The sequence below is a fragment of the Amblyomma mixtum genome, chromosome 4, assembly GCF_055824585.1.
Source record: "Amblyomma mixtum isolate Tamu chromosome 4, ASM5582458v1, whole genome shotgun sequence".
NCBI lineage: Eukaryota > Metazoa > Arthropoda > Arachnida > Ixodida > Ixodidae > Amblyomma > Amblyomma mixtum.
Window position 1 is genome coordinate 74,178,170 of NC_143015.1, and position 13,777 is coordinate 74,191,946.

The following is a 13,777-nucleotide window of genomic DNA, read 5'->3' on the forward strand; positions in this document are numbered from 1 at the left end:
ACGCAGTGTACTACAGTTATTGAGCATTGAAGTTACACTACCTTTGGGCGCTTCATGTATCTTTATTTACCATAATAGTTTCTGAAAAAATCCACACTGAGAACAAAGCAAAATACAAGCTATTTGGCAACACATACCTTGAAATGGAAAAAAAAAAACTTAAGATGTTATTTTTTTATGCGACATCCCGCCAGTAATCTGCAGAAGCGGGGGGGGGGGGGGGGGTGTCTCTTATTTTTCTGTGCCAACATTTAGCCTTGCTGACAAGATATCGAAGAAGGTGTCTTCGCTATTGTAAAGCAATACTTGCATCCCGGCCACCTCTCAAAAATGCTCACGCCGGAACGGTGGGCGCGATGGGATTCCGCTAGACTAGACGTAGTCCCTTAACATATCGCCGAGCGAACTTAAGATGCCTAGCTGCCATTTATAACGTCATCTTCCATACCGTTTTGCAAGCTCACACGTTAGTTTATTTTGCCGCGTTTGCGTTCACGTGCTCATGGTCTTTGCCAAAAATAACTTGGCTCCTCAAATGGCGCAGCAAGTGGGCTTATGGTGTAGCGGTGTCGTTGCGGCCGCCAGCGCTGCTCATTTGGTAGAATAACCTGCACGTTGCGAACCTGCACCACTGCTGCCCTCTTTTCGATTAGAACATGCTCGAGAATCTAGACCCTTGTCCTACGTTCTTGCGCTTACGCATACAAGCGCAATTGGCGATAAAGTCGAGCGCTGGACTTTACATACATATTTTGTATGTGTTTGTTTGACCTCTTATTTTTTATTAAATTTTGTTCGGCGTATTTTTTTACATGTGCTTGCGGTTGAATGTTTGGAGAAGTTGCTGCTGATGTAAATGGTGATATTGTCTATAGTCGTATACATCGTAAGTCTGCAGTGAAGCTCCGCCCACATTCAGCATCCGCGCACAGAATTCCTCCACGACGAAAAAGTAGTCCGCTGGTTTAATGCTTCTTGTAACGTAAAAAGCTTACCACAAGAAAAAGAATTACGAGCTCTAGAATTTTGATACATGGATTGTTTGATGTAGTGAAACATTAAAAGCTGATTTCGTTTACAGTTGCGATTAGCCAGCGGAGTAATACAAGACGCCGCGGACCACGGCCCAGTGTTAGCAACTGCTGTTTTTTTAAGTTGTATCCTACTATAGGCACACTGCCTTTAACCTTTTCACCCAGTACGAGCTTGTAAATTTTGTCCCAAAATATACTCTCCTACTAATGCTTCTCTGCTTGCCTCTAGTCTACGGCCGCATATGTTATCATTGTACCAGTCTAGTCTCTAAGAAGTAGAACGGCCGCGTGCTTATGCTGCGTACATGGTACTTCCCTGCGCAAACACTTGCGCGCTGAGATGAAAGAGCGTCTGAGGTGATTGAGGTGTCTGGCCACCAAATCGCTCGGCTTCGACTTGGGTTCCCATGCCGCTCAGCGAAAATTTTTCATGCACTAACATATTTCTCGCGCAAATATCGGTATCGGTCTTAGCATTCGTTTCCACGCAAAGTTCTCCGTGATTTCACGGCGGTGTTCTTTAAAGTTAATTGGAGCCAATAGCGCTCTGTGCAGACAATTAATGATTCCCTTGAAATTGAGTTGTTGGATTTATCACGTACAACAAGACCATGGTACCAGGCCTGTTGAATTTTCTAAGCGCTTACAGCAGGTCTTGCTGCGAAAAACAGCGCTTGCACCAAAAGTAGAAAGAGGACGCAACGCTAAGAACAGCATTTTATTGCGCCTTTCTCCGTTATGCATTCCGCCTTCATGTAGGAAAGAGAAGATATAAAAAACAAACAAAAACGCAAAAAGTAACAAATGGTAAAAATATGCCATATCACACAGGCATTCATTTTTTGTGTCATGAAGTGCGATTGGCGGTATACTGACCGATGTGCCACTCTCTAACCTTACCTTAAATCGCACTTCTTGGTACAGAAATTCAATGTCTGTCTGATACGGCATAATCTTTTATCACTTGCGACATTTGCAGTGCTTTTCTGTTTCTGCATATCAGCCCTTTCCCTTACGAAGGAGAAATACATAGCTAACGAACATGCAATCCAATATTTGTGAGTCGGCGTCGAACCCACACTCTCCTCTGTCTCGAGTAAGCGATTTTTTTTCCCACAAGCTCATGCACCAATAGCACCACTAACAGCTTGTTACGATGGGCATCGTCAAAAGGTTTGTTGATTCAGCTTTGAACGCAGGAATATGCTGCTCGCCAGTTGCACTGCATGCGAATTAAAGCACTTTCTACGTAGTGTGTGAATGAAGTGGTTATGAAGTACCATGAAGAAAGTATAAACACGTTCTGGAAGTCAGCACACTCACATTTCCCTCATCCTGGTAGACACCAAGCGCCGGATTGTTTTCGATGAATTTCTGGCTGCTACCAAGGGAGCCAGGCAAGAGGACCGCCACAAGCACCGCGGACAGGATCAACTGTTTTGCTGCCATTGTCACCCCCGCGCGCTACTCTGCTCACGAATCGGGTCGCCTACTTGTGAGCTTTTATGCTGTTCACCGCATCCGATCCGCCACTTTCTCCCCTAGCTCGCTGTCGTATATCAATGCCGGAAAGAAGAATAAATAACCTCAGTTTTCTGCGGCATCAGTGATTTATGCTTCCTTCGCGCATATCTGAACTCAGACATATGTCGAGATCTGCGGCGTCATGGCGAAAATGGGAAGGGGGCGAAGTCCTGTTGACGCGGAAGGAGCGTTATTTTCTAGCAAGATTTTTGAATTTATAGCATTTAGCTGGTAGTCTTGCAAAAACCACTGGATTTCTCCATAACGAAACTCCTTGACTGGTCAGGAGTGTTGTGGCGTCATAATCACAATCAAATTTGAGAATCTGAGGACCATAATATTTGAGTACCTTCCATTAAATTGCCATATTAGATTATACTAACGCAACCCCCTATTCCACTTTAATCCACTCACTAATCAGCACTAAACCACCTTAAACACCCACTAATTCCAAGTAATCCACTTTATTCTCCCTAATGATCACCACTAATCTGCCTTGATCCACAATCTAATGTCCACTGGTACAACTTAGTGTATTATCTAATTTATAAATTTGGGTATACTTAGGAATATTTGGGGCTGAGACAACTTTCAAACGCTATCGCATTTTATTCTTTACGAATGTAATTAAGAAGGCCTCAATATTTTTCTTTTGACTGCAACTTAAAGTATTCACTTCTTTGTCAGAGTTGGAATTAAAATTGACGAAAAATGAGTTCAACGAAATGAGCATATTAGAGCAAGCAATATGCATTTACATAATCACAAACATAAACTAAGAAAGTGTTACCGATTGCGCTGACATGCATGGTTTTCCGAAATGCATTCTGTTGGTACAGATGTTAGAAGCAACATTCACTAAGAAAATCCGAGCTTCAGTATCTGACCTTTGCCTCGTTCTATTTGGCCACACGTGCACAATAAATTAGTGCGCGAAGGTTCGTGACCGCGCTGCGGTGTGTGACAGTGACTGCAACCAATAAAGTACTCAGTGTAAAAAAAACTCTTTGTTAAATTTTGGCGACGTCTGCACGCGATAAATTTGCCTCAAGGAAATGTCATCTCAGCGGTAAGTGATGTGTCCAACCACCCAAGTTTTATTTTTAATGTAAGGCGGCGAAAGCGAGATTGTAAAGGCTAGGTATTATTCAAAAAGGAAGCAGATGCCAAAAAGCGGTGCCAAAACTTCTCTTCCAAAGTATTTTTAAGGTGATGTATGATTTACTTTCTGATGTCAAAGCTTCTTTAATAAACCGACGATTAGGATCATTTGTATAGCATTTTCCAATAGAAGCGCTAGTATTTGCCGGAAAGACCTGTGACACAGAGGCAAAAAACAGAACGAGAACTTCCATTCTATTGTTTTAGTTTTCAGACGGGAAAAGCTTTTGTAGGAATCGGGAAGGGTGGGCACAGACAGCTATGGCTCTTATGCCAGAGGAATAATTGAAGCTTTTACGACGATGACAATGAAAGGAGAAGACTATGTGAGGAGCCCACCGATCAAACTCACAAAGAAAAAACGCGCCTATCTCAAATAAAAGCAGCCATAAAGGCGTGTGTCCACTTTCCCTCAGTCGCACAAAATCTTACAAAGAATAAGAACAATTGGAAGTAACTTCTCGTTCTGTTCATAGTTGTGTCCCTCGTCTTGGTGTCCCAGGTCACTGTGTCAAAATTCTCGCTGCCATTGCGAAAATTAAAAAAAAAAGTCAAAGCTACGCAATGATAAACATGGGGAAAATGTTGCTTGCATCTTTTCTCCTGCCGACAATTCCTACTGCGGACTGAAGATGTATTCCTATCTACGGAATTTATATGGAAGCACATTATCAACTTTTTTTATCTTTTGAGACCAAAGTTGCAGCACACATTTACGTGTCTTAGAGATTACATTGCAGGCAAAAAATTCTCTTGTTGCCATGATTGAGTTGAAAGGATTCCTTTCATTTCACTGCACTTTATGTCAAGCCGAACTAAAGTTTTTTTCTACCCAGACATTCGAAAGCAGAAAACTTACAAAACTGTAAAGTTTTTATTTGTCTCTCTGCTTTTTCAAATGCAGAAGTAATAGAAAGAAAAACTGCAGCGGTTCTTTGCTTTTCAGAAACATAGTGATGATGAAATGTAGTGAGCTGACATCTTGCACGAAGTTGCGAGACGCTTCTTTTTCCCGAGTCTTGTTTGATGGAACGTTTTCTATGGGGAACTTCATTTCTGTACTTTGCTTTCTTTGCATATTTTAGCACCACCCGACATTTCGCATAGGACAGATGCAACCCCCAACCACTGGGAATACTAAAATCCAAAGAATTTTCGCCGCACTGATAAGGCGTAACGAGTTTCATATCGTCCTCCATTCCTTCACCCACAGCGCGCACAAGGGGTCCGCCATAAGTAAGACAGTTATTGCGCCTTTCCTTTTCATAAAACTCCGCCCGCTTTCTGGGGTGCACTGCGGCCATAGAAGCTGATTTATTGTGTTTAAATTACACTGAACCCTCTCGAGAAGCCAAAATAAATGAAATCACAGTATTAAGCTCACAGCCTTCGCAGATGCAATGAAGAAGCCCGAAGCCCTAGAACGGCACATCCGGCACGTAATCTTTCTCTTGCTTGGGCCATTCCTCAGCTCTGGTATTTACCATTTCGGCAGGTGCTAACACTAACAGGGAGAAGAGCATGTCGGCACACAGGCAATCACCCTGGAGAGCAGGATTGCTCGTATAGGTTAAAACGTACTAGAAACAAAGTAAACGGACCCACGACCGCCTTTCTGCACGGGTCAATCCGGCACCTCCCTAGAGCACATTCAGTTACGGCCCCTTGCGCTTGCCACGCTTAGGGCATTACGGTACGCCGGAAAGGTCACTGTCTCCAATCTATATTTGAGGGAAGGTAGGGATGGGGGGTGTTTTTTGTTGCGCCTCGTAGCAACTTCCCCTGTCTGCCATTTTGCACTCTTCCCGAAACTTACAGGCCGGCGACTTTTGACCGACGGCACAATGAGGAGAAAAGGATTCTTGGTTCTTTGCGCAAAAGACACGACACAAAAGAAACGAGGTAGACAGGACAAGCGCTTACTAACAACTCAGGTGTTTATTGACGGAACATTTGCTTAACTACAGCAGCTGCTCTTATCAAACAAGAAGAGGGAAAGAAGAGTCTCTTCTTTAGCAGTGAGGCATTGTCGTCGAAATTTCAAATGTCTGCTGTCTTCGCCTGCATGCTGCTGTGCGTCGTCTGAGACCGCCAGACAGTGCTTAAGCCTGCTTGACCACGAAAACGGAACCTTGGAATCTAAACGGACGTGCTAGCGCACCTAATCAGCATTTGGCCTAATCACGCTAAATCGTTCGCCATTTTTTTTGTTGCGTAATCGGTACTAGAGTCATGATCGAAAATGGCGGTCGCCGTATGTGGGCTAGGAGAGTGAAGCCTGCACCCTGCAAAAGCACCCTCCAAGAACCACCCTCAAGTGGCCCCCTTCACTAGTGGCTGCCCAGCCGCCAACAGTCACAATCAATCCACCACCCCAACCCACTCCTTCAATCTTCATACCCCAGAAACACCACCCTCCCAACTATACCCTCCTGTAGCTCCTCCCATCAGCAATTACCTACCTTCACATTCCGTTAGGCCTCCTCGCCCCTAGAAGTACACGCAGCAGCGGAACGAAAAAGCAACAGAGAAGGTGAATTCAAAGACGCAGGAGAGGAGCAAGCTTCGCTCTAGAAGCATCACTCGTCAGCCACTTCTCCATCCGATCTCAACCTTCCAGAAGCGGCAGCTACCACCAACGTCGGTCCACCCTGGGGAAAAACTCTTCAGAGTGTATAAAGCCTCGGCTTAGAGTGCGACGGACGATAGCATCCGTGGTCCTGCTGATGATCAATGCGAACTGTTTAAGTTTTTATCTTTCGCATTTCCGCTGAGTTTTAGCTAGCTTAGTGAATTTGTAATGTTGTTTGTCTCTCCTACCTCCGCCCTCGGTTTTTTGACGCCTGCGCGCCCTAACCTCTCGCTCGAGCTTCGGCACAAGCTCAAACTTCAGCACGCAGTTTTTCTGCCTTGACTGTTGTACTGCGACTAGCGCAGCTAGTAGCAGTACCATAGCAGTACTCATAACATTTTTTCAGCCAGCCATCAAGCCTAAAACATACTTTTTTTATTGAAAGGAAAGTAGGAATTTCATGCGCACCTCAAATCTCGTAGAACAACTCTCACATTTCTCATTTCATTTTTGGCGTTAAATGACTTCATAAGCCATCACTCTCCTGCATTCCATTTGTGATTCCATCACTGCTGTGCATTTATCGGGGTTGCCATTCAAGAAATAAAGGCACACCAACGCAGGTGCTCTCAAAGACCCACTTAATTAACTTCCAAGCAGAGGTCGTAGATCTGATATCTGGGAGATGTGCCGCCGACGAGATCGAACACATAGCTGCTGGATGAGTTTTCTTCAACAAGGAAGAAGGAGGTGCCAAATGTAGACGAACTCTTCAAGTTGTGCCCTGTGTTTACACGTCTTATGCGTATATGTTTATGATGCGAAGCATTAGGCAGAAATAATGCCACAGCATCTCAGAGAGCACAGTTCTCATAGAGACACAGAGAAAAAACTTCTATTTGGAAGAGATTAATTCGCAGGGTTAGGGTAGTCGGGTCCCCTAGTCCAGGGCTCCGCTGGCGGCGGCTGACTTGGGGGCTAGCTGGATGACCCAGGCTTGCTGGTCCGGGTTGTCGCTGGTCAGGGCTCCCTCCCACTGCTCGTGTGTCGGGTACGGCAACTATTAACACTGTGTCCGCTTTGTCCTGGCATTCCCAAGATGTATGGCAGAGCGTGGGGCTTGCTCCACACCAAGGACAGTAACTTGGGTATTGCGTGGGTCTGACCTTGTGTAAAATGTGAACACTTGGACATGTGTTTGCTTGTACTCGGCAGTAAGCGGCATCCGAGGACGACAGTTGTTTGTGTGGCGGTGGGAAATGTCTTCTTTCTAGCTTAAGGTGTTCTATCCTGTTCTTGTCTTTAATTAAGGGGCTTTTCTGAACACTGTCACTATACGGTCCTTCCCCCCATCCTAGGACCTTATGGTGACAGGGCTCAGAAAATCCATACGAGTTCCTTAGTTAAAAATAAAAACAGTGCAGTAACAATTCATCTAAGCAGCGCAGTTTGCCCTTTGTAGGAGTTTTTACTTCTGACTGAAACCGATACCTACGTTCGATTTGCGTATCGATGATAAAAAAGCAGGGAAATATTTGTTTCTGCGAATGTTTGGAAGACATTCGTGCGTGACGAAAGCCCCACTGCTGCATCCTTAGGTATCTCTGGAATGTCCACTGGCCTGGTGAAGAGCTTTACCTGTTGAATACTGCGTAATTATCATTAGCGGTTACTTGTCCACATGCAGTAAAACACGCAGCGTGCTGTCTTTGCCAAAGTGACCGAGCTACCGTGAATGCGGAGAAATCAGAAATGTGGTGAAGCGGTGATGCTGCCGTCGCCAGCGCCCGTCAACTACATTGAAGACATTTGCTATTCAGCCTCCAAGTTCTCCGTCATGTAGGTCATATCCGGCTATTGCAAGGAGCATCAGGAGTCTGTCCGAGCGACAGAACATGCATTCTGAGCCTCCACTGTCTCAGGTAAGTATCGTAAAAACGGTAGCCTTTTGGCGTTACAACGCTGAGTCTGTTATGAGTTTCTACGGAGCTTATGACCTAATAGTTCATTTATGTCCCACTTCCTGCGTCATAACTAGATATGTGCGCTGTCAACCCCGTGGAAGATGCTCTCCACCTAAAATGCGAAAATCGTAGTGAACCCATCCATACCTACCTGAAGTGGGCACTGCACTTAACAAACTGAACCATTTAGGGTTTAAAATGAAAGCATTAGCGTCGCCGACATTGCTAACATAACTTCGCGCGAGCAACTGCAGATACAAGGGACGTTCATAGAGTTCGTATTATCAGTGCCATTAATTCAGAACAGACGTACACGCTACGCATAAAAATGAATGCAGGACTTCCTAGTTTTAGCGAAATAAAAAATTGTGCTCTGTATAGTACCACGCAGCACCGCTGTGGGACCAAACAAACACGTCAGCATCCATCGAAAAACTCATGCAAAAACTCGAAGCACGTGTAGTCATCCGCTTTTTGTATTCGAAGGCACACGCTACCAAGAAGAATCATGATAAGCGGGTGGAGGCGTAATCGTAGTACGCACTCTGCTTTTGTGTGATGCAATTCATAAAACTACCCTGAAATGAAAGATATTGAATTGGATTGAATTTTATTTCGGATTGTCAAAAATCCTGGAGCCCGGAGTTAAAGGCAGACAAATTCTGCCTGACGGGGCCCCGGGCCCCAAGCAAAAAAACATAAGTACAGATATACATTTACAGCAGCAATACTGTGTGGCAATGTTTGAAGAGATACTTACATCAACACAAAATAGGAAATGAATGCATCGACTGAAACATGAGACACGACACGCATTGCATCAAACGCTACACTGCGGACAAGGCCTTAAACATAACGTATCGAGCAAATAGGCAATAAGAAAACCGCGTTAAATACAAACAGTTGAAAGAAGGTAAAGTTTAATAAAGCTTTTAAATGAACGAGCAGTTTTAAATCCCGAACCAAGGTGTAAATGAATGGGAGTTTATTAACTGAGACCGAAACATCGTACGAGGTCATCTGCATACCGTAATTAGTTCTAATGCGAGGAGTGACGTATCGTGTATATCTGAGGAAGTGTGGATCATGTTGAATGAATGTTATATTGAAAGAATTCAGATTCAGTTTTATGTCTCAGTAAACATACACAGCATTTGGAAGTAAAATAATGTCTTCTAAACGAAGTATTTTGGATTTAAGAAAGTAAGGCAATGTATGGTCTTGTGCTCCTAAACAATAAATGGCACGAATTGCCTTTTTTTGTACACTGAATAATGAAGCAACATATTGTTTTGAGGTGCTACACCAGACTATCAAACAATACTTTAGGAAAGATTCTATTAGGGAATAATACAGCAATGTTTTATGCCAGACGGGTAAAAGATTTATATATTTGTTGATGATGCCTAGGGACCTTGAAAGACTTGTTTTTAAATTTGCTACGTGGGCATTCCAGCATAGATGCTCGTGGAAAATGACGCCCAGAAATTTTTGTGATTCTTCTCTTTCCAAGGAATAGCCTACAAAGCTAAGGCTGAAACTATGCTGAATTGGTTTGTTTCGCCTGCGAAACAATACATACTAACTTTTTAACACATTTAGTTGTAGCTGATTAGTGTTTAACCATTGCCCCAGTTCTACTAGCCAGTTATTGCATTTTGTTTCTAGGTTTCAGTAATGTTATCGAAAGCGTGAGTCCACTTCCATTAACCATCCACTAATCTCGACATGTCGTCGAAGAACAATTTAGGTCTTTGTTCAGGACAGCTATGGCGCAATGCGATTGTGGTGTTCGTGTCAGGGGCGGAAGTCAGATGCTCTTAAGGTCAGCTTACGTGGTTTAACGTCCCAAAGGAACTCAGGCTATGAGGGACACCGTAGTGAACGGCTCTGGAAATTTCGACCACCTGGGGTTCTGTAACGTGCACTGACATAGCACAGTACTCGGGCCTCTAGAATTTGTCTCCATCGAAATTCGACCGCCATGACCGCGATCGAACCCGCGTATGTCGGGTCAGCAGCCGAGCACCATAACCACTGAGCCACCGCGGCGAATGCGTGCCCTTCGGAGGTTCCTTTATTTTGAGGAACAGCAAGTATTTGCTTTCGGGTTATTCGTTTATTTCGACTCATACCTTATCATCACCGGCCCAGCATTTCCGCGTCGGTGCAGTATTCGTCTCCTGTGGAGCACTTCAAGAGGGCACACAGCAATTGAATGACGAATTTGGATAGAAACTCTCCCTTTCTCAATATATTTTCAGCGTAATCCTCAGGTCTTCATCCACGTTTTTATCCAAGAAACGACGTTTTTATTATTTCTGGTAGTCAAAAAAAGTGGAGAGTTTTACCGCAGTTCGATCATTAGGCATGCGGAATCACGTTGTCATCCTTCGCCTCTTTTTTCTGGCCTCTGCATCTGCACGCAACCGCGTTTCTCGCTCTCCATCGTCACACCCCTTGTCTCCATTCGACGGCAGCTGACGCTACGCCCACCTCCAGCCGCCTATAGTTGGCGTCATACGTATTTTTGTTCAGACACATTTAGCCTGTTGTAATAACATACTCGAACGTAATGGTCGGATCTCAAATGTAATGGGCACTTTTGAAACAGAAATTACGTACACGATCTTTCAAATGTTTTGTTCTTAGATAGCACAATTTCGATGTTGCTGTTTTCTCAATTAAGACCACGGTGTAAGAAATATTTCAGGTGATCCAGCTCACCGCGCCGTCCACACGGCGGCCGGAGAAGAAATTGAGTACCCATTTCCCTCCCACGCCACCAGATGGCGTTAGGGCCGAGGGGGCTTACGCCTTACGCTGTGTTCGTAGCGTGCTGCTTTTGCGCTTGCTTTTCACGTTTGTCTCTTGCTTTGTTCGTGATGATTTCACTTGTGTGGTGGTGTTTGGTTGCCAAGGATTATCTCCTTCATGCGTGTAGTCAAGTCGTCTCTTTGAAGGCAAGAGAAATGGGGAAAAAGTGCTTTGTGTTAGCCCGTGTTTTCTGGTCACACTATGACACGCTATACGTTGCCGACACTAAGCATGAAGGCAAATTGAGGGTTTGTCCTAAACTCTCATACTCACATCTAAACCCAACAAATACTGAAAAGATGCGGGTGAAACTAGCAACACTGCTGTTCAGCCTCAGCGTTTCCAATGGGCTAGAGTTCTATTACAAAAGAGGTACGCCAGGTCTAGATAATGTCAAGGGCACTGTTGATTTTACTGTGAAAATGAGCAATTTATTCGATGCATTGAATCGGAAACATCAAAAGGGAGGGTTAACTGCACAGTCAAGATTTTGTTGTTCTGGAATCTTTTCTGATTTGGCTCAATGAATGGGAAAAAAACGTGAAGGCAGAAATGTTCTGTCAAATTCAACTGCCGAGGGCTTAAGAGTGACTATTCTCTCAAGCATGCAACTTTCCAAGTACCTGTTGGAGAAATGCAATTTCAAGTATGTTTTATCTGCGAAGTTTAACCAAGATGTGCTCGAAAAATTATTCGGTATTATCCGCCAAGCAGGTGGGCAAAATGAGCACCCGTGTCTACCAGCTTTCTTGCAGCTGTACAGCATGCTTTCTGTGTACAGCTTGTTGAAACCTCCAAGATATGGTAACTGCCAGGTACCGTCTCTGTCAAAATTAACCAGGCTGCATGGTTTGCTTCTAGCTCGTACAGTGGAACCCTTACAGCTTCCCTGAAGGTCAAATGGCTGTTAAAAGGAAGGACTGGGGGTCTTCTTACCTTTAAACAACTTTTGGTCTTTAGGAAAGACACAAGGGCTCAACTATACAAGCTAGACGCAAACCATAAAGCCTGGTTACTTTTGACAAAGACTGTGCATGACGATGAAGACTCGCGTCTGATAAACCTGCCCGACATGATGCTAGCCTTCAAAGAACCTTACGAGCCACGTATAAATGAGCTGAAGGCCAAACTTGACGGTCTTGTAGAGAGAGAATGAATGTGAGGACTTTATTCACAACGAACCCGACTCAGGTAGTGTAACCGATTGTATAATTTATTATGTGACGGGGTTTCTATGCAGGAAACTGCTGAAATGCACCGATATCTCAGCGTGCAAGGCTGGGCTAACGGCTTCTGCAAAAGTGACCAGGCCTGAAGTAGCCTTAGTTTTGCAGAAAACACGAGGCGGGCTGCTACATGCAAATGTTGCCATATTTTCTCTTAAACGAAATAGAAAAACAGTTTCAGAAGCATGCTTCTGATAAGAATGTCTACGACATAACTGTCGACTACATTCTAGAGAATCATAAGATGTCATTTCCATGCGGTGAGCATAAAGTCGACATATTGGCACAAGTCGTGCATTATTACGTAGCACTACGTATGCGTCAGTATTGCAAGCAGCTGAAATAGAATGCTGAAAACAAAACACAAAAGCTGCGCAAGCTATCGAAGCTAGTTTAAAACTGTTTTATCCTCGTTGAAATTTTTAAGTACTCTCTTTTCGTTGCATTGTCACAGAGTAAAGTATCGCCCACGGGGCCTGTTCGTTGTCGTCATAACTGCGTAATAAATTGGTTCATTTCATTGCTTGTGTTTTCAGAGAATAAATTGAAGTGCGTTCTATGTGCCTTTTAAATTCTTGCAGCCGCCGCGGTGGCTCAGTGGTTATGGTGCTCGGCTGCTGACCCAAAAGACGCGGGTTCGATCCCGGCCGCGGCGGCTGGAATTTCTTTGGAGGAGAAATTCTAGAGGCCCGTGTACTGTGCGATGTCAGTGCACGTTAAAGAACCCCAGGTGGTCGAAATTTCAGGAGCCCTCCACTACGGCGTCTCTCATAGCCTTAGTCGCTTTGGGACGTTAAACCCCATAAACCAAACCTAAATTCTTGCAGCTGCTTCCCTCTTTTTAACCCGAGCTCTACAAACACCTACCTGTAGTGAAAAGCCGTTTGTGTGCCACGAGAAAAAAATATACACACATACTACTTTTCAGTACTTTTGTGGGCTTCAGTATTGCATCCAATAGCTCTGGTTCTAAATTCCGTAGGAATGATGACCTGTTACCGAGCTATGTACACCAGTGTCTAGCTGTTCTATACACACATGGAAAGCAAAAGTGGCGATCAAAATAGCGGACGTTGGTAGACATGGCTAGCTGTGATATAATTGTTGCAGCTCGACTGTGCTTTTTATCTACACAATAACAGGCCATGTTAGGCGTTCGTTGCATGAGGAAAAGCGGACCACACGCCAAAAATTATCGCGGTTTCAGATGCCATCGCATCTTTAAAGTAACATCAGGTCATAACCTGGAAATCTAGCTGACCAGTTTCGCAGAAAAGTACTATTAAAATCAAGTAAGTTCATTTCGCACAGGTGACGCATCACCGACAACGCTAGAATTGCTGATAGCACGCGTCAATATTTCTTACACCGTGGCACGCGTCGCGGCGCACATTGGAAAGCCTCCTGTACAGTAGCGCCATCTCACGGTGAAGCGTCGAAGTTGGTACGAGATTTCCGCGGCCGCGGAGGCGCTGTTAC